This window comes from Lepeophtheirus salmonis, chromosome 13 (assembly GCF_016086655.4).
Source record: "Lepeophtheirus salmonis chromosome 13, UVic_Lsal_1.4, whole genome shotgun sequence".
NCBI classification, from domain to species: Eukaryota; Metazoa; Arthropoda; class Copepoda; order Siphonostomatoida; family Caligidae; genus Lepeophtheirus; species Lepeophtheirus salmonis.
The window spans coordinates 40,265,651-40,282,967 of record NC_052143.2 but is presented as its reverse complement, the minus strand read 5'-3'; the positions used below and the strand labels follow the sequence as shown (position 1 = coordinate 40,282,967).

The following is a 17,317-nucleotide window of genomic DNA, read 5'->3' as shown; positions in this document are numbered from 1 at the left end:
GATGTATACGAACACCATTGCATAAGGATTTTACGAAAATATTGAAGAATCTTATATTTAATATGTTAAGAAATTAAAACTAATGTGTTTGTAAAATAATAAGTGGAAATACAGCTCTACTGACGTAAAAAAGAGAACCAGAGAGTTATTAATTTATATTATAAATTATAACTTCAATCAATTTGAGAAAAACCAATTCTATATTTATATAATAATACAGCAAAGTTTGTCTGGATGTTTGTAGATACGTCGTTTTTTGATCGTGCTTGTAATATCTTAAATATTTATTGATATTGTATCCTAATTCTAGGTGGTCCATTGTAATCTCAACACTTATTCATTCAATAACAAAGGAACGTTGAGTAATTAAAATTGATTGATATTTCGATATATTAAAGAATTAACAATTTATTACAAAACAAACATGAGCTGATTATCATACGAATAAATAGAAAAAATAACACCAGGACGTGATCGACGAATTTCAATTAGCTCACTCCAAGCAGTTGGGCGTCTCTACGACCACCGTCAGAAGTCCAAACGTTGAGTGGAAGAAGGCTCTATGAAAAAGGCCAAACTGGATCCAGAAGATTTAGGGAAAACGGCCCAGTATGGGCCCTCAAGTCCTTGAGGGCCCATACAAGAAATTTTGGGGTTTCACAACATAATTTCTAGAAAACCATACAAAAAAGTGGGTGGATAGCCCCTTGTGAGGGTGAAGACGCCACTTTTGATACGAGCAATCTAACACACCCATCTCCTCTGATTCAAGACACTTTTGAGTTCTTTTAAATTTTTTTTACGACATTTTTGGCCCCCTACAGTCCTGATGCCAACCTTTTATAATGCACCTTTTCGGTGCATGTCGAAGGGCAGGCCTACATTGTCCGTCATCAAAACATCGAGAACCTCAAAGACACATATATAAAAAATAGAAAAAGGGATTACATGAAATAGATATAAAATCCCTTTTTCTGTTCTTTTATCAACACTTAATAACTCCGAGCAGTCCCATCAGAATCTAATAATTTTCACAAGGAGTATTAAAACTTAATTGTCTGCACATAAGGTATACAATATACATATGTATATATGATATAATTCATTGAACGTCCGGCACTATCCAATAGCACAAACTTTTTTCAATGACAACATCACCTATCGACCTTTACTAACTTCATGGTATATGTTTATATATGAAAAAAAAAAAAAAAAAAAATCAGGTCTTAGAACACCAACTGGCTAAAACCCACATTTTGTTATTCATTATTTAAACCATAAAACACGAAAAATATTTTAAATTTAATTTAAATCATTCACCGCAATAATTTTTTGCCTTCAAAGACTTGTTTTAAAAGATAACGTTGTTTTCGGTATAAATAATAACAATACTTAGTCATATTTCGACTTGACCACTAAATAATTTAAAAAAACAAAAAACACTACCTTTTTATAAAATATTCTATAAGATCATTAAAATCAATCAAAATAAATAAAAAATTGACGCCAAATCTTTTTAATTCGTATCATTAAATTTATTCTTTGTTTTAGCTATAATATAATATATTGCAGAGTTTAGTAACTACTTTATTTAAAACTTTGAATAAAAAATAATGCCAAATTGTCAAGCAACAATTTTATATTCTGTATTGGTAAATTATAATTGTGTTAGTGAGAATGATGCTATGAACACTAAAACTTTTTGGATTTTTTTCAGGATTCAAAAATATAGATGGAAAAAGACGATCCGTTCGGGTAGAGTCGATTTTAGGGTGCGGGAGGCTAAGATAAACTTTTGGTGCTTCTATCAAATTCCATTTTTGAAAACAGATTTTAAAAAAAAAATTGCTAAATTGCAGGACCATATTTTTTTTGTAGAAGTATATTAATCTTTAATCATATTTCTGGAATTATTTTATTTATAGAAAATAAAGTCGAACCTAGTTACTTAGGATGATTTTTTTAATAAAAAAGCGAGGCCTTTTAATGGACTTTGTTAACCTTTCGTTAGTAAACTAAGATTTTTTTTATGTTCCTAAAACATCTTATACAATAAATAAAACTTTTTCTTATTTTAAAATTGTAATTTCTTGGATTTTTTCGTAACTTTTCAATTTTTTTGAAAGGTTTGTTCTCTTTTAAGTAGTGTTTTGCTTTATTTATGTTTACTTTTTCAGTTTTAGGTATTCATGTTGCTACTAATCTTATATTAGCAAAACTTCATCAAAATTAATTATTACACTTTTGATACCTAAATTTAAAAAAAAATAATTTTTAGAAGTTTTTTATAAATAATAAAATTATAATGTTTTAACAATAATAATGAAAAAAATTATGTTAGCGTTCAGGTTTATATAAAACATAATGTTTTTAAGTATATAAATTGATACTTATGAGGGTAAAATGAATGAAATACTTTGGAAACAATTAGAAATTTAAGAAGTGTAATTTTTAGTCTATGTAGACTATGTGTCATGCAATAAAAATGCTTTTCTATTTGTGTTAAAGTTTTACTCCAGTTCAAAAACTATCAGTTCACTAAAGGAGGGTTAAAACTTGGGTCTGCATTTTATTTATTGCCTTTTTTAAAGTTTTTTTTTATTTATAAAATTCAGTTATTTTTAAAATTCGATCCTTTTTCTATTTGAATGAGGATCTTTCCATAAAATTGCCGCATTGTCCATCCTAAACTTGCCCTAGTCCAACCATACAACTTGATATTGTCAATATGCAGATCTACATATGTATGACATATTTTCTGATTTCATCCCTAAATATATATATATTTATATATATAAAGCTAATAAGTCAAATCCATTTTTAATTATTAATTTGCCCAAGAATATATGAATGTTTAAACCTATTTTTTTTTATTAGGGGAGAAGAGGGCATTCTAAGTTAATATTTTTTACAAAAGATGCAATAAGGACATTTCAAACACCTGTTGATAAAAAATATGTAAATATGGTATACCCAAATCATCGAGAAAAAAAAGAAATTTGGATATTATTATTAATAAGTATACTTTCGTTGTTCATTTATGCTAATTATGACAACCTATTTAACCAATTTAAAATTTTTTACAACGAAAAACATCTATTAAACTTTTAAAAATCCCACCTTGTATCTACTATTCCTTAATTTCAATTGTTTTTTTGGACGTTTGATGGTTATTTTCTTGTTTAGAGGAATAAAATGCAAAATAAAAAATATCGGACCATATCAAATTCCAAATTTTTGTCATTACGGATACAGTTTTATGTACATATACGCCAAAATATATCAAACATTCGAATATATCTATATAAACTGTCATAATGAATACTGAAATGGTAAAAATAAATCCTAACTTCCATTATTGCATATTATTTAAAGCAAAAAAAAAAAATGTTGCATGAACGCAAACATTGGCAAACTTATCCTTTTTGTGTTGTGTTCCCGCAACAAACGGCACCAGAATCATTATGAGTATATAGTTTCCTTTTTCATTTTGTAAATATATACACAAGACATTTTTTTAAAATAATAAGTAAAAAATATATTATAAACACATTGTTTAAATTATTTTGTATGATATTCTTAACAACATTTTTGATGTAATTCTACCTTGCGTTTTTTTAAAGTAAAGTTTGACTGTTACACAACTTGCAGCAATGTGGAGATGAAGGATCACATTTTTGAATATGATTGAAATTATAAAAATTTAGAAATTGAATTTATTATAGCGAAGGTGTAGCAATATTTTTTGATAAATCAGTTTTTCAAATGATAAGATATTACTGCAGTGTATCAAATACCACAAAGTATTATTTTTTAATATTATATTATAAAATAACCTAATTGATCGCAAGAATATTTTGTTTGATAAAGTACTCTTCTCACACTCCACAGAAAATAAATGTTAATAATTTAGAAAAAATTAATGAAGAATGAATAAAAATTAAGACAAATTACTTTCATAATGTGCAGTAATATTTAAGTACACTCATTAGTTTTACAAGAACAATGGTTTTAAGTGAGTCATTTTTATGTTGCATTACTGCAACGAGCGGCTTAAATGGGTTAATATATGTAAGCTGTTGACTTTCTACTTATTCTTATTACTATTCTGAACGTAGATTTGTTGTATTGGAATTATTATCTGTTATAAATCAGTGAATATCCTTACTCTGTGTTACAACATAAATAAATAATTTGGAGATGTCTCTAAGTAGTCATTAAAATACTTATAATTGATCAAGATGATATTGTAAAAAGAAAATTAATAATATTGTTTTATTATAGCAAGGCATATAAATTATGAATCTGGCCACCATAAGCCTCAATAACAGCCTCGTACAGCCTGCAGAATCCCGTGTCCACATTGGCAAGGTAGTGACTTCAAGGCATCAATATTCAGTTGACGCGATGAAGTAATCCAGTTGATTAAGTTCTGGGCTTTGAGAGGGCCAAATGTTCTTGGACCTGAATTTCATGTTGCTACCCATCCACTCTTGTACAATAATAGCAGTATGGCAAAGAGTTTTGTCCTGCTGAAATACGTACATGGTCTGTTGGACTTCTATATGGTCTTGGTAATCTATGAGACCACATCCTTTCAACCCATCAAATAGTCTGCTGCAGGTAACCAGTTTCCAAAAGGATATAAAATTGGAGGCATTTTTTTCTCTAGTTAATACCATAATCCTTGGTATCATCACAGAGACCTGTTGTTTGGTCTTGGCGGACTGATGTCCTGATGCTGTTGTCAGCCATGTCATGCCTATTGTCTCATAGTTTTGCTTGTTGTAGTCGGGGTTAACGACTAAAGGTATTTTCATTAGAGAAACAAATTACCCGTTTACTATTGTACTTCAGATAATTCAAAAGTTGTTGAATCGCTGAATACAGAGTGATTTTTGATGTTGGGACAGAAGTGGAGTCTCAATGCTGGGGGTTGTCCTTAAGGTTGTCCCAATCAGCCAAACGATTTCTGACCCGAAAGAATGTGGTCTTGTTGACGTTTAAGGCCTTCATGATGTACGAAGTGGTCCTCTGGGCGCAGATTAAATTGTCTATGATGACTTCATCTTGCCTTCATCGCGACATATAAAGAATTTTTGTTTGAAACAGGCACCTCAATCAAGGGCTTAGAATCTAACCTATTCAAAAATAATCGGAAGTTTAAGACTTAATCTACAACACCTATTAAAAATTAAATTTTTAGAACGTCTCATTACTTTTGGTAAACCCGGTATTTGGGATACATTCTTTCTCTTTTTTAAGGAAGAAAGGTTGAAAGATCTAATAAAAATTGCAGTGAGATGTAATACATTATCAAAAAGAATATAGAAGTAATTAGAAAAATGTACTTTATTGTCAAATAAGTAGGTACAATGTTCGCCTATATTTAAATTGTTCATAAAATTAGCTCCCCATCCAAAAAAAGAAATCCACATTCCAGAAGCATGATCCATAGAATTTGAATATATTCATTACTAAAATAAATATTACTCAGAGTTTCATTAAAATTGGTATTCTCACAAGGATATCATTTTTTTTCATGTAGCCATGCCATAGCAATCCTCTTTGTATTTATCGACCTTTCTTTCTCCAAACAGAAGAAGAAAATAGGGTTGAAATAATATAATTAGTAAGTAGAGTGATTTGTTGATGGATTTTGTTATCTACTCTCTCAAATGTGAGGTTATTCCCACTGGTATTTGTGGAAAAAATGAGCCAAATCTGAGGGGGTCAATAAGGGCACCAAGTATTTTATTGAGCAATTTAATACATAGTAAATCTAATCTTTCTTGTTTTTACTAAAAACTAGTAATCTTTTGTATCAAATTATAGCTCTTAACAAAACTTATTAAATAAATTTTAACAAAATGACAAAATAAAAATCATCTTTGAATTTTTCATCGAAAAAAAATTAATATTATAATTTTTTAAAACCCCTTATCTAAGCCCACACACTAACACAAATATATATATATAATCATGCTGGCGCCCATAAATTATTTTGTAAGATCGATCCAGACCAAATTTTCGTTTGGGATCGATCTAAATCTAATTTTTCTTTGAGATCTGTCCCAAGTGAACTTTTTTAAGTGACTTGATTTGTTCCGTCCCATTAAAAACCCTAACTGTCAGAGATCTCCCTTTGCCCCCTGCTCGACCGTTTGGTAGATCACAATTTTAGTCACCATATCTACGATATATGTATAGAAATATATTTCATTTTCGTTCAATGAGAAAAAATCCTGCACTTTCTTTAAAATACACTTCTACCATGAATCAAGATATGATCTGTTTGATAGAAACCTATAAATAAACACTGTGGGCACTGTTAAAAAAACAACATCGATATACTTTTTTTTTTAAATAATGGGTTAATATTTCCTCTTTCTTTTCTTCCTTTTCTAATTTATTTATTCGAGTTGATCCTTAATGATTTGACTCAGTTTAACTCGTCTCAATTCGACAGACCACTAAGTTGATTGTTCACAGCATTATGTCAGGTGACTTGTGGGGAACCACTCCCGACAAAAAAATAAAAAGGGAGTGAGATAAGCAGAAAATCGATATATGACAAAAAAATAGTTTCGAGTTGTTGATGTTTTGAAAGTACTAACATCAAATATCTGCTTTTCAATGAAAGTTCTTTTTGTTTATACATCTTCATGAATTTAATAACATGATGATATATTATTGATAAATATTGATTTTTGTACTCTATTCATACCCATATATGAGCTCCGTTATAAAATAATACTGCAAAATATTAATAGATGCCAAACATTAGACAATATAAATCTATAATTATGTAATTTTTAGGCATGTTATGTACAAGCTGTAGCTTATACATAACATGCCTAAAAATTATTAAAAATTATTTTTACTCCTTGATCGAGAAAAATCAGTGAAAGATTGTCTCTTCCCTTTTATCAAATTGCTGTCTAGGCCATGACAGATGGAGATTTGACATGTCCAGTTAATATTTTCTGGAACCTTCTGTCCTGGATTATTTTAAATAGCCTCCACGGGGAAAAGTTTTTTCACAGAAAACAAAATACCATCTTGCATAACTTTTTTACGGAAGTTAAGAATTTTTTCTCTTCTTTTCCTTTTGGAATCGTAAAAAAATGCATTTTAGTATCTGATTTTGTAACAATTAAAATTAAAATCTGCCTTTAAAATTGTTCTCGTTATTTTAAGACTAATTACAATTGAATGAGCCATACCATTAATTAACTTAAAGCTGTTTCGATAGATTCTCACTCTTACGGATAAGTTCTGATAATTTTTAGAAGGTTAATTTTCTTCTTGATATCAGGATATGACGGTTTCTTTTTTGATTTCCAATCATGATTGACAAAGTATTTCTATTGGTCAAATTTTATATTCAATTTCAGTGAGATAGTATAACTTGTCATCAATTAATTTAAGGAGACAAAATTTTGGTACCATCTCAAGATTAACCATCTATTTTGAAAAGTGTCCACGTTTATTGTCCTAAAACTTCAGACATATAACTTTTGTAGAGCTGAAAGGATAATAAAACTGTAATTTTACTGTGCAAAAAATATCACTCCTAACAAGGACCAAGACCAAAGTTTAAAATAGTGCAGATAAAGCATTTTAAACCCATCATAATTTGAGATGATAATTTTTTTGCCATTGAAATGTTTTCTTTTATAGGAATCAGTTTTATTTCGAAAGGATTTTCAGTAAAACTTACTATGATTTAATTCAACTAAGATTCAATTCAGTTGTTAGATATTTGTTTTTGAAAGCCATTTGATGGGTTTTAATCAAAATTTATTGCAAATTTGTTCATTTTATGTTTTAAAAACATCAACTTTGAGACCCAAAGATGACTGGTCAATTAAATCAAATAAAGTTTATGAAGTCAGTGAAAATGCTTTATCGTCAAATATTTCAATCTCTTTTCCTGTTTAATTCATAACTTTCTCCTTAACCTTTACTTCTTCAATTTGGATTAAAATTTTAATTTTTCTTGGAACAAAAAAAATCAGGGAAAACTTAGTTTCAAAATTAACTATTCTTTTTTTTTTAAATGACACTATACACAAGTAGGAAAACTTAAACATATGAAACTCTTGTATAAAAATTTAGGTAAAAACCTTTAGATGACAATAAGCTATAATTATTTTTGAAGAAGTATCCTTTTTTTTTTTTTGGTAAAGAACGAAAAGGTAGGATAGATTAATCTTTTTTTAATTGAAATTTTCTAGAAAATGTTTAAATTACATGTTAATGCTGTGTTAATGAAATTTGTTCCTAAGACATGTAATGGTAACATGGAAACATAAATAATTGGAAAATTTCAGTCTATTTCATACAATAAGCTTTCAAACGTAAAAATACACTTATTACACCAAACTCTATTTCTGGGAACTTTAACATCAACGTTAATTATATTATAGATTTATGTGGTTTTTTTTATTTGATATAAGTTGTGATTGTCTTCTTTGACGTCTTGATTGATTTTATTGAATGGTATTCTTTTATCCACTTAAAATTTTAGTCTATTTTTTCCATGCTTTTTTACTAAATTCATTAACACATTTTTCTTACTATTAGAAAACAATTATTATAATTAGTAAATGTAAATAAATTATACAAAGCCAATTAATGCTGAAAAAAAAGGCATAAGTTTGTTTCAAAATTGTTGAAGTGAAAAACAAGTAGTATTTTTGTTAACTTGAACAACAATTTAGCAGAATTTTCGTATGACTCATAGTCATGACTTTACTTTTTAAAACAAAAAAAGGACTTTTAATCAAAAAATCATTTAAGAATATGAAAATCCGTTCACATTGCACATATCTAGAAAATCCCTAAAATGGCTTTCTAATGACTAGCCCTAAATAATAAGCTTTTTATTAATAAAAGTAATGAGTCATGATCAATGCATTAACGAGCGTTAATATGAGTAATATTCTACGTAAGAATTGCATAAAATACTACGGCTTTCACTTTTAAAAATGTTATCATTGTTTTTTTTTTAAATGTTACGTGAATCAATCAATCTAAGGGAATTATAATTGATTTTTATAACGTTTGCATTTTGTATTAAATAATAATAATTCCTATTGATCCAAAAGAGAATAGTATTTAGAACTTTAAGAAACCACTAATAAGTGGACTTTAAACATTGTTTACATTATATCGTGTAAAATTAGTTTCTAAGTTTTGTATTCGATAGTAATGTTATACAGGGTCTAGCAACATAATTTTCTTTATTCAAAAGACAATAAAATAAATTCCGTAACCATTTTTTTAAAAATGATAATACAAATTTTAAGATTTGTATTACATAGCTAAATATTGTCCCCAATCGTCTATAGATTGAATAAATTTAGTTTAAATATTTTAATAACTCGTGATTTTTTCATAAATTGGGTTTTTATTTTTATAATTTTTCATTAATAGACTGATATAATAAAGAACTTATTTAACTGGTAAAATGTGGATAATTAGTTGATTATCTAATTCGTTATTGGTGATTTCTACAAAATTCTTAAAAAGTAGCATTTATTTGACATAATATTTAATAACTTAAACGAATTTTAATTAAACCTTTGAGTTTTCATTTGTGCAAAATATGAAAATCATTTAAACACTTCAATTTTTAATCTACAAAAACGATTTTTTCCCTAAACAAATCCAATTTGAATTATCTAATTCGGAGGAGTTGTTGAAAATTATTATTTGGTCTACTCTTTTCATATATCTTTCTAGTTCCAATCGATTTATTGTTCTTTGAACTAAAATAAAGGGGTGTTCCACGGCATAGCCGTTGGAGAAGGCTTCTGCTATTAATTTTTTAGAGAACTATCGAGTGCAATATATGGCGGAGTTGGAGGATCTGTAAAATTATTATCCGCGGGACATTTAAATAATTAGGTTTTATTTTTTAAAGCGCATAAGGGGGGCTTTGACACTTATTTCCAATTTTTCTTTTATATATTCTTCATTTTTAATTCCAGCGATACTCGTCTTAGTGGATATATAATTCCAAGAAGTAATATTGACTGGGTGGAATTAATATTTTGTAAATGTAACTTCAGGTAGTCCCCACAGCTGGCAAGTAATTGTGTTTTTCCAAACCCCTTTATCGTTTCAATAGAGGTCTCAGTTGATTGTAGCACTTCTTCTCTAGTTCCTCTACAGAAAAGCGTCAGATCATCTGCGTATAAAAGACATTTCATCTACATGTTCCCTATTTTAATTCCTTTAATTCTATGGTCACTATGGATTTTCTCATAAATGTAATTTATAACAGTTATAAATTGATTTGGACATAGAGGATCTTCTTTTTGGGCACCTTTATGGGAATAGAACGTTTTTTTGGTAACTGATATATCAATTTTCAAAGAAGAGTTCCTTATTATGGCAAATATTTTTTTAATAAATCCATCCGGATATCCATATTGATATAGTTGCCAAATTATGAATTAATGGGAGATAGTATCAAATACTTTTTTAAAGTCAAACATAAGTGCAACAAAATCTTCATTTTTCGAACAATCAACGGCATCTGAAATTGAGTGATGAATATTTTGTTGGAGCCTTGATTTCATTAAACCTTTTTGGACTGGATAAATTAATTTGACTAATCTATTATATAAAACACCCTAAAGGACTTTGTAGAAAGGATTAAGAAGAGATATATGTCTTTGATTTTTTTTATTTCTTCCCTTCAACGATTTTTCTTTAGTATCAAATTCAGAAATTTGGTGCTGATGAAATTTGGAATGAATCCTCTTTTAAATATATCTTCATATACTGCGTGAAAAACAGGGGCTAGCTGGTTATTCAAATATTTATAAAACTCAAAGGGAAGACTTGAGGGCCCTTGAGAGTTGTATTTTTTATTGAACTTTCAGATAAAGTTAAAAATCTCAATTTATGTAATTGGGTCGTCTATACCATTAAATTTATTTTAAATCTGATTATCTGTCTTTTCATATTTACGTTCACATTAGCGTTGTAAAGATGGTTTCCATTTTAAAGGATCTTTTTTGAGGCGCTAATTGTAGTAAAATTCGTAAGAGCAATCAGGGCAGCCATATAACTAAAGCTTCTTCAGCTATTTCTTTGGGATGGGATCTTCAGTTATTTTCCCTGTTCGCATCCTTAGAGATACCAATTTTTTTTTGTGTCTAAGGTTTTTAGATATTTGAAATAAGCTTATTTCCCTTTAATATTGAGGTCCCCCAAATTTTTAAACAGCTTATCATTAAAGTGTTTCTTTCATGTACTAGTAATCCCTCTAACTTGAATTATGAATATGTAGTTCTGTTGTTCAATGCTTCAAATGTCTTCTTCATAGGAGAATGAGTCAAGTAATCAACAACATCATATTCTTCTGACACATCCTCTTCAAACTTGAGATCTTCCAATTCTCCCTCATCCAAGAATTTTTAATAGGTTACTTTTGAGCTATTGAGTATTTGGATGTTCTTTTGTCAGTGTATGAAGACGTAATTAGGATAACGTTCATGTACATACATATTGGGTTTCAAATATCTTCGGCTCTAAATATACTCTTAATGGCTCATTCTCTAACCAAAATGATCATATTTGGTCTCTACAAGAATATACGTATAAAAATATTATTTGGGGCTTCCTACATATGTATATGATTTTTTAAAGTTTGTTAGAATTTTAAAAGTATTGTATAATAACTGGGTCAAAATAAACCGTAGGACAATCTATATACAAAAGACAATTTCAGCTAAAATAAGAAAATAAAAAAATGATAAATTTTTTTTTTGCAAATGTTTAGGTTCTATCTAGGAAAAGTCAAGAAATTTCAAGTCTAAAAATGTCTATAAGAGGTATTTTTCGTATGTTAAACTTGAAAACGGGTCATTTTGATCGATAAGACAAAAAAAGTGTGAAATAAAGTTGTCTAATACAAAAAATAGAAAGTATACAAAATAAATGCTTTATTCATTAATTAGAAATAGGTTTTACAAATAAGAAAACGTCTCCGGATGAAAAGGAAAGAATGATTAAATATCCTTAAATTCAAGATTCTAATTTAAATAATCAAATAATACTGACGACGAAGGATTCGGGAGTCCAGATGTATATCGAATATTTCTGAAAGGTTTGGCCATACCTAGTAATGAAGTATTTGATCATTTATTTGATAAAAAGTTGCATAAATGAAGCTCACTTACAAAATACTTTCAGAAAAATAGAGACAATGTAGATATTGTGTACACAGTTATATTTATAGGATGATAATCTTATAAATAAGGATTGGATTTGTGCTGAGGATAAATAGAGTTTTATGATGAAAAAAATAAAAATCAGAAAATAACTAATTTTTCATATAATTATATTTATTCTGTAAAAGATATGGTGAGAAAGTCTTCTCACCCAATAAGAGTTAAGCAATTCCCTTCTACATTGTTTCTAAATTAATGTAGATTACAATATATATACATTTCGTGTAGAATTTGCAATTTTGCACAAGTTGTAACTTGTACAAGACTATTGTACCAGTTATAGGCAAAAAATAAGATACAGTACTTTAAATGAATAATTTAGAGGGATAGTAATCAGGATATAATTGAATAAACCGTTTTCGTGTAATGTCATCATTGTTGATGTTGGTTATTTTGAGAGCATAAACATTCAAGTTTTATATGAATAAAATCGCTTCTCTCATTAATTTAAAGATAATAGTGGACTATTGGATGTCAAAATTGGATCAATAAATATAAATATTTCAACTTAACCTTCTGTCAAAATTATTTTCCTTTATTGTTTATTTTTATTATGTATCTCATCCTAAAATGTATTACAAATTTGTTATTGCAACAATATAAACTTTAATTTCGATATTGTAGATCGAAATTAACTTTTAGAATGGAAAGAATAAGATATTTTTCTCAAATTATCCAAAAAAATGGTTTTTAATTCCATAGAATGATTTACTCCTGCCATTTTTAGAGATTTTTAGTGCATAAATATTACTTTGACTGAATTCTAATATTACTGTTTATCATTGGCATATTATTAATTGCAGTTATTAAGTTATTTTATTATTCTTAATGTCATTTGATGATGATCTAGATTTATTGCAATTTGTTCATTTTATGTGGTAAAAGTATCAACAATGAGCCCCAAAGATGGTACTGCCTTCAACTAAAATGCACTTTATTATGTAAGTGAAACCGTAAATAGTCGAATTTTTTAACTTTTGATTTTGTTTTCATGAAAATAATTAATTGATACGTATTAAGTGGCAAATTATAATATTAAAATACATATCGTATAAATATATTATAAAACAATCAAAAGGAAATTAAAAATTGATAATACTATGCAACAAAATGAAAGTCTTGTAGCGCCCTTAGGCTAGAACCCACTATTATTATTTTTACTTAAGCTGTAGAACATCAAAATGACCATTAAAACTTTCAGCCTAAAGGTTTGACCTTTCAAACCTTTTTCAAAAAATGATTTTTTTAAAATAATAAATTGATACAAATATAACTCTTTTTAACACCATCGGCCCCCCTTGAGCCCTGATACCAACCCTCTCGACTACACCATATGGGTTCAAGTAAAGAGTGGCCCACGAAACTTTTTTTTTTGGATATTGCTATAAAAAAAAAGACAGATGGATATTTTTCAAATTTTATTTATTTATTTGAAAGCCTGAAGATTCGGATTAATGATGAAACACCACTTCATTCATATGGCCGGCGTGGGTGGCCTTACAGTAGCCCATTCTGTCGACCCAATTTTTCAATACATTTTCGATTGTGTGAGCTTGAATAGCTGCAATAGTGACTCCAATTTCGTTTTTCAAATCGTCAATCGTCTCTAAATGGTTGACGTAACATTTATCCTTGACGGTTCCCAACAAAAAATAGTCCAACGGAGTCAAATCGTAGCAACGAGGTGGCCAGTTAACGTTGCCGTTTTGGCTTATGATGCCATTTTAGAAGACAGTGCGCAAAAGATCCGCTGTAACGTTAGCTATGTGGCATGTAGCACCATTTCGTTGGAACCAAATATCGTCGATGTCTTCCTTTTCCATTTGGGGAAACAAAAAATCTTCCAACATGGGCCACTAGCGCTCATCATTGACCGTAACGGCAGCTCCTTGCTCGTTTTTTCACTTTCGGCAATGATTTCGATTGAGTGTACTTGACGAACACGGGAACGCATTGTTTTATATATTAAAGAACCAGTTTCGCGCACACGCTTCACAAATTTATCCACAAACTGCCTAGAAGGCGCTTTATTTCGACCAACGTAATTTTCTTGCAGTTTCGTTTGAAGATTCTCCATTTTGGAAGTAAGACTTCGGTATTTCCCTTTTTTTTACATAAACTTAACCATTTTGTAAACCGGAGACCTTTTACAAAATATTAGACACAATGAGAATGTTACTACAGCTGTCAAACGTCAAAAAAGTGGTAGTTTAAAATGCAACTACTAGATAGGCCACCCGTTAGAAGAGAAGCCTTGCAGTATACGTGATTCAAACACCAAGACTCTCAAAGCCACTATCAGCCAACGCTGGGACGCCATGACAGAAAACTACATCTGCAACAGCTGCCAGGCCTTCCATCGCCCTCTTGATGCCATCAATACGTCGAAGGGTAGCTACATTTATGGTTAAGATACATCAGACACACATCTATTTTGTAGAATTAATTATGTTAAATTCTATTTTTAATTAATAAAATTTATCTTGTAGAAGTTTATATTTCAAAGTGTTCAGATTTTAATGGACAACTTAATATAATCAAAGAAGCAGCAAATTTGGTGTGCTCATGCTCAGGCAATGCTGTGTGTGTTTTGGGACCAGTGTGGTGTCATCTGGTATGACCTTCTACAACCTACAAAAATCATTAATGGTGAGATCTACCAACAAGAATTGGCCGATTTGAACCAAGCTATATGCCAAAAACGCCCAAAATATGAAGTCAGGCAACACAAGGTAATTTTCCTTGATGATAATGCACTACTTCATCTTTCCATAGCCACGTGCCAGCTTGTTGAATCGTACAACTGGGAACCTCTTGCTCATGCACAATTTTTTTGGAAAGGCATCCATAAATAGCCTGAAAGATGGGGAAAATGTGTTGCTAACCAAGATGCATACATTGAAAATTAAATTTATAACCATTTTTTCACAAAAAACGTTCAAAATTTAAAAAAAAGGTATCTTTTCATAGGCACATACCTGGTACATTTCACGTTTTGACTATCGTTCTCCCCCCTTCCTTATCATTTACTTTTTATTTTGATTAAAAAATGGTGTTTATTACTTTTAGGATTTTCGTATCGCTAATGAAATGATTTGGTCAAATTTATAGACTAAAGTTTCATTTATTTCAGGAATAGTGCTCATATGTTATTGTTCATTTCCCAGAATAAAGTGAGATTTTAAAAGTTCTTTCCATATGTATATAAAAAGTATTGTATTTCATATGTACATTATCATTAGAGAAGACAGAGTTCTTTGTCACACTTACAATTCTTGTTAATTTATACATAATTACTTTTCTATCAGAGCCCATGTTTTTAATACTTCTATTAGTTGTTATACATTTTGAACGGATGTATAGGGTGTAACAATCGCACCACAGATTCTTGGATTATTCTGAAATATATGATAAGGAATTGTTCTATGCTATTTTTGTGCTGTAGTATTTCACTTAGTAGCCAAAACAATGCTATGGAGTCGAGAGTATAAAATGTTAACTCAATTACATTTTTAGATGGAGAACAAAGGTGCACTTTTGCAAAAATTTTGGATAACAATAATATGAATATTAGAAATGTAGGTCTCACAGATGACAGGGATCCATACAAAAAGTGTTGCAACAGGACTTTGCCCCCTACCAAACCTCCAAAACTAATTGGGATTGGCTCTAAGATCACTGCTACGACTGGATATTCCATCATATTTAGCTTCCTAGCTCCCACTTCATGAATACAAAATAATATTTTATGTGAAGCTACTTTTAATAAAAAGTCACTGGAGGTGCCCACAAGGAAAAAAAATCCCCTGATCAATTCTATCGTCTGGAATGCAGTAATTTCAATTGTATTCTGGTTTACAGGGACTTTTCCCGGCTTAAGACCCTAGATCGAGGCCGTTATAGAGACCGACAGAGGGCACATCGACTTAAAACTAGTCTCAGTGAATGTTTATGCTGCTCAATTATTGTTTTTTGAATTAATCTTACAAAATAAAATTTTTATGTTAATTTAAAGTAGGTAGATCAACAGCACCGGATTTCGTTGTTTTACCCAGTATAATAGATATAGGTATGTAATAAATGACTTGTCAAAAACTGGAATTATATTATTTACTTATGACGTAAATTAGAGGCTGAATATGATTAGTTAATTAAGTCACATTCAGACTTAATTAGTTATATTAGTATTTAGTAGTGAACCATCATCATGGCTCCATTTTTTTCATTGTAAGTATTTTTACGTTTAATTTGACAAATATTAATTGTTAAATCGTTTGGGATTAAAATTAATAACAATCTTACGTTTCAAAAATCCTGAGCTTTCTAAATACTAACAAACTTGAGTCATTCATCAGCACATTGTAGTAGAAGAACACAAAAGATGGACATACACGAATTTGATTTCCAATTTAGTTTCAACATCAACACAGTAGTGAGAGAACAAAATGACTAAATTATCATGTTTTTCTTCTTCCTAGAGGTAAGAACGCTCTTTCCATCGGCAAATACAAGCGGAGGGAGGGAAACGTTGAAGAAAGAGAAAATAATAAACATAAGAATAAGAATAGGAGTAGTTTGGCAGTGACGGGGATAGAAGTATAACTTTCTCTGAAGTAGTAAATACACAACACTGTTTATGGATTTGTTTTATGAGATTTCCTTTTTATCATTTTATTTCATGATGTTATCTACATATGAAGATAAGTACATGGGTATAAATATCATATCTATTGAAAAATATTTAAATTCAACAGGGTTTATGTCTGTTGCATTTAGAAAGCAGTTATTCATGATTTACTAGCGTCTATATGTTAGTGTAAAAATTTATATTTTTCAATGTAGGTATTCTCATACTGGTTCTATTAGTGGAGCAAAATTCTCCGAGATCATTTAAAACGGGTGTTCAAAAGGATAAAATAGAAATTGATTGAAAATGAAAATTTAAAAGGGTTTGTAGGCATTTTTTTTTAAGAATCCTGTTAGATTTATTTTTTGGCACAATACTCTAAGAAATGAAGTTCAGCTGTTTAGGTTAGACTGAAATATTCTTCAGTGGAAAATAGAAG

General features: G+C 29.4%; 1 protein-coding gene across 1 annotated transcript in view; it reads right to left on the bottom strand.

Moving 5' to 3' along the window:
- Positions 1-16,702, bottom strand: part of Sur (Sulfonylurea receptor) — a 128,684-nt gene extending 111,982 nt beyond the window's left edge. Inside the window, exon 1 of the mRNA XM_040724140.2 lies at positions 16,554-16,702. The gene's annotated coding sequence lies outside the window, so the exon portion shown is untranslated. The remainder of the gene's footprint in view (positions 1-16,553) is intronic.
- Positions 16,703-17,317: the final 615 nt, after the last annotated feature.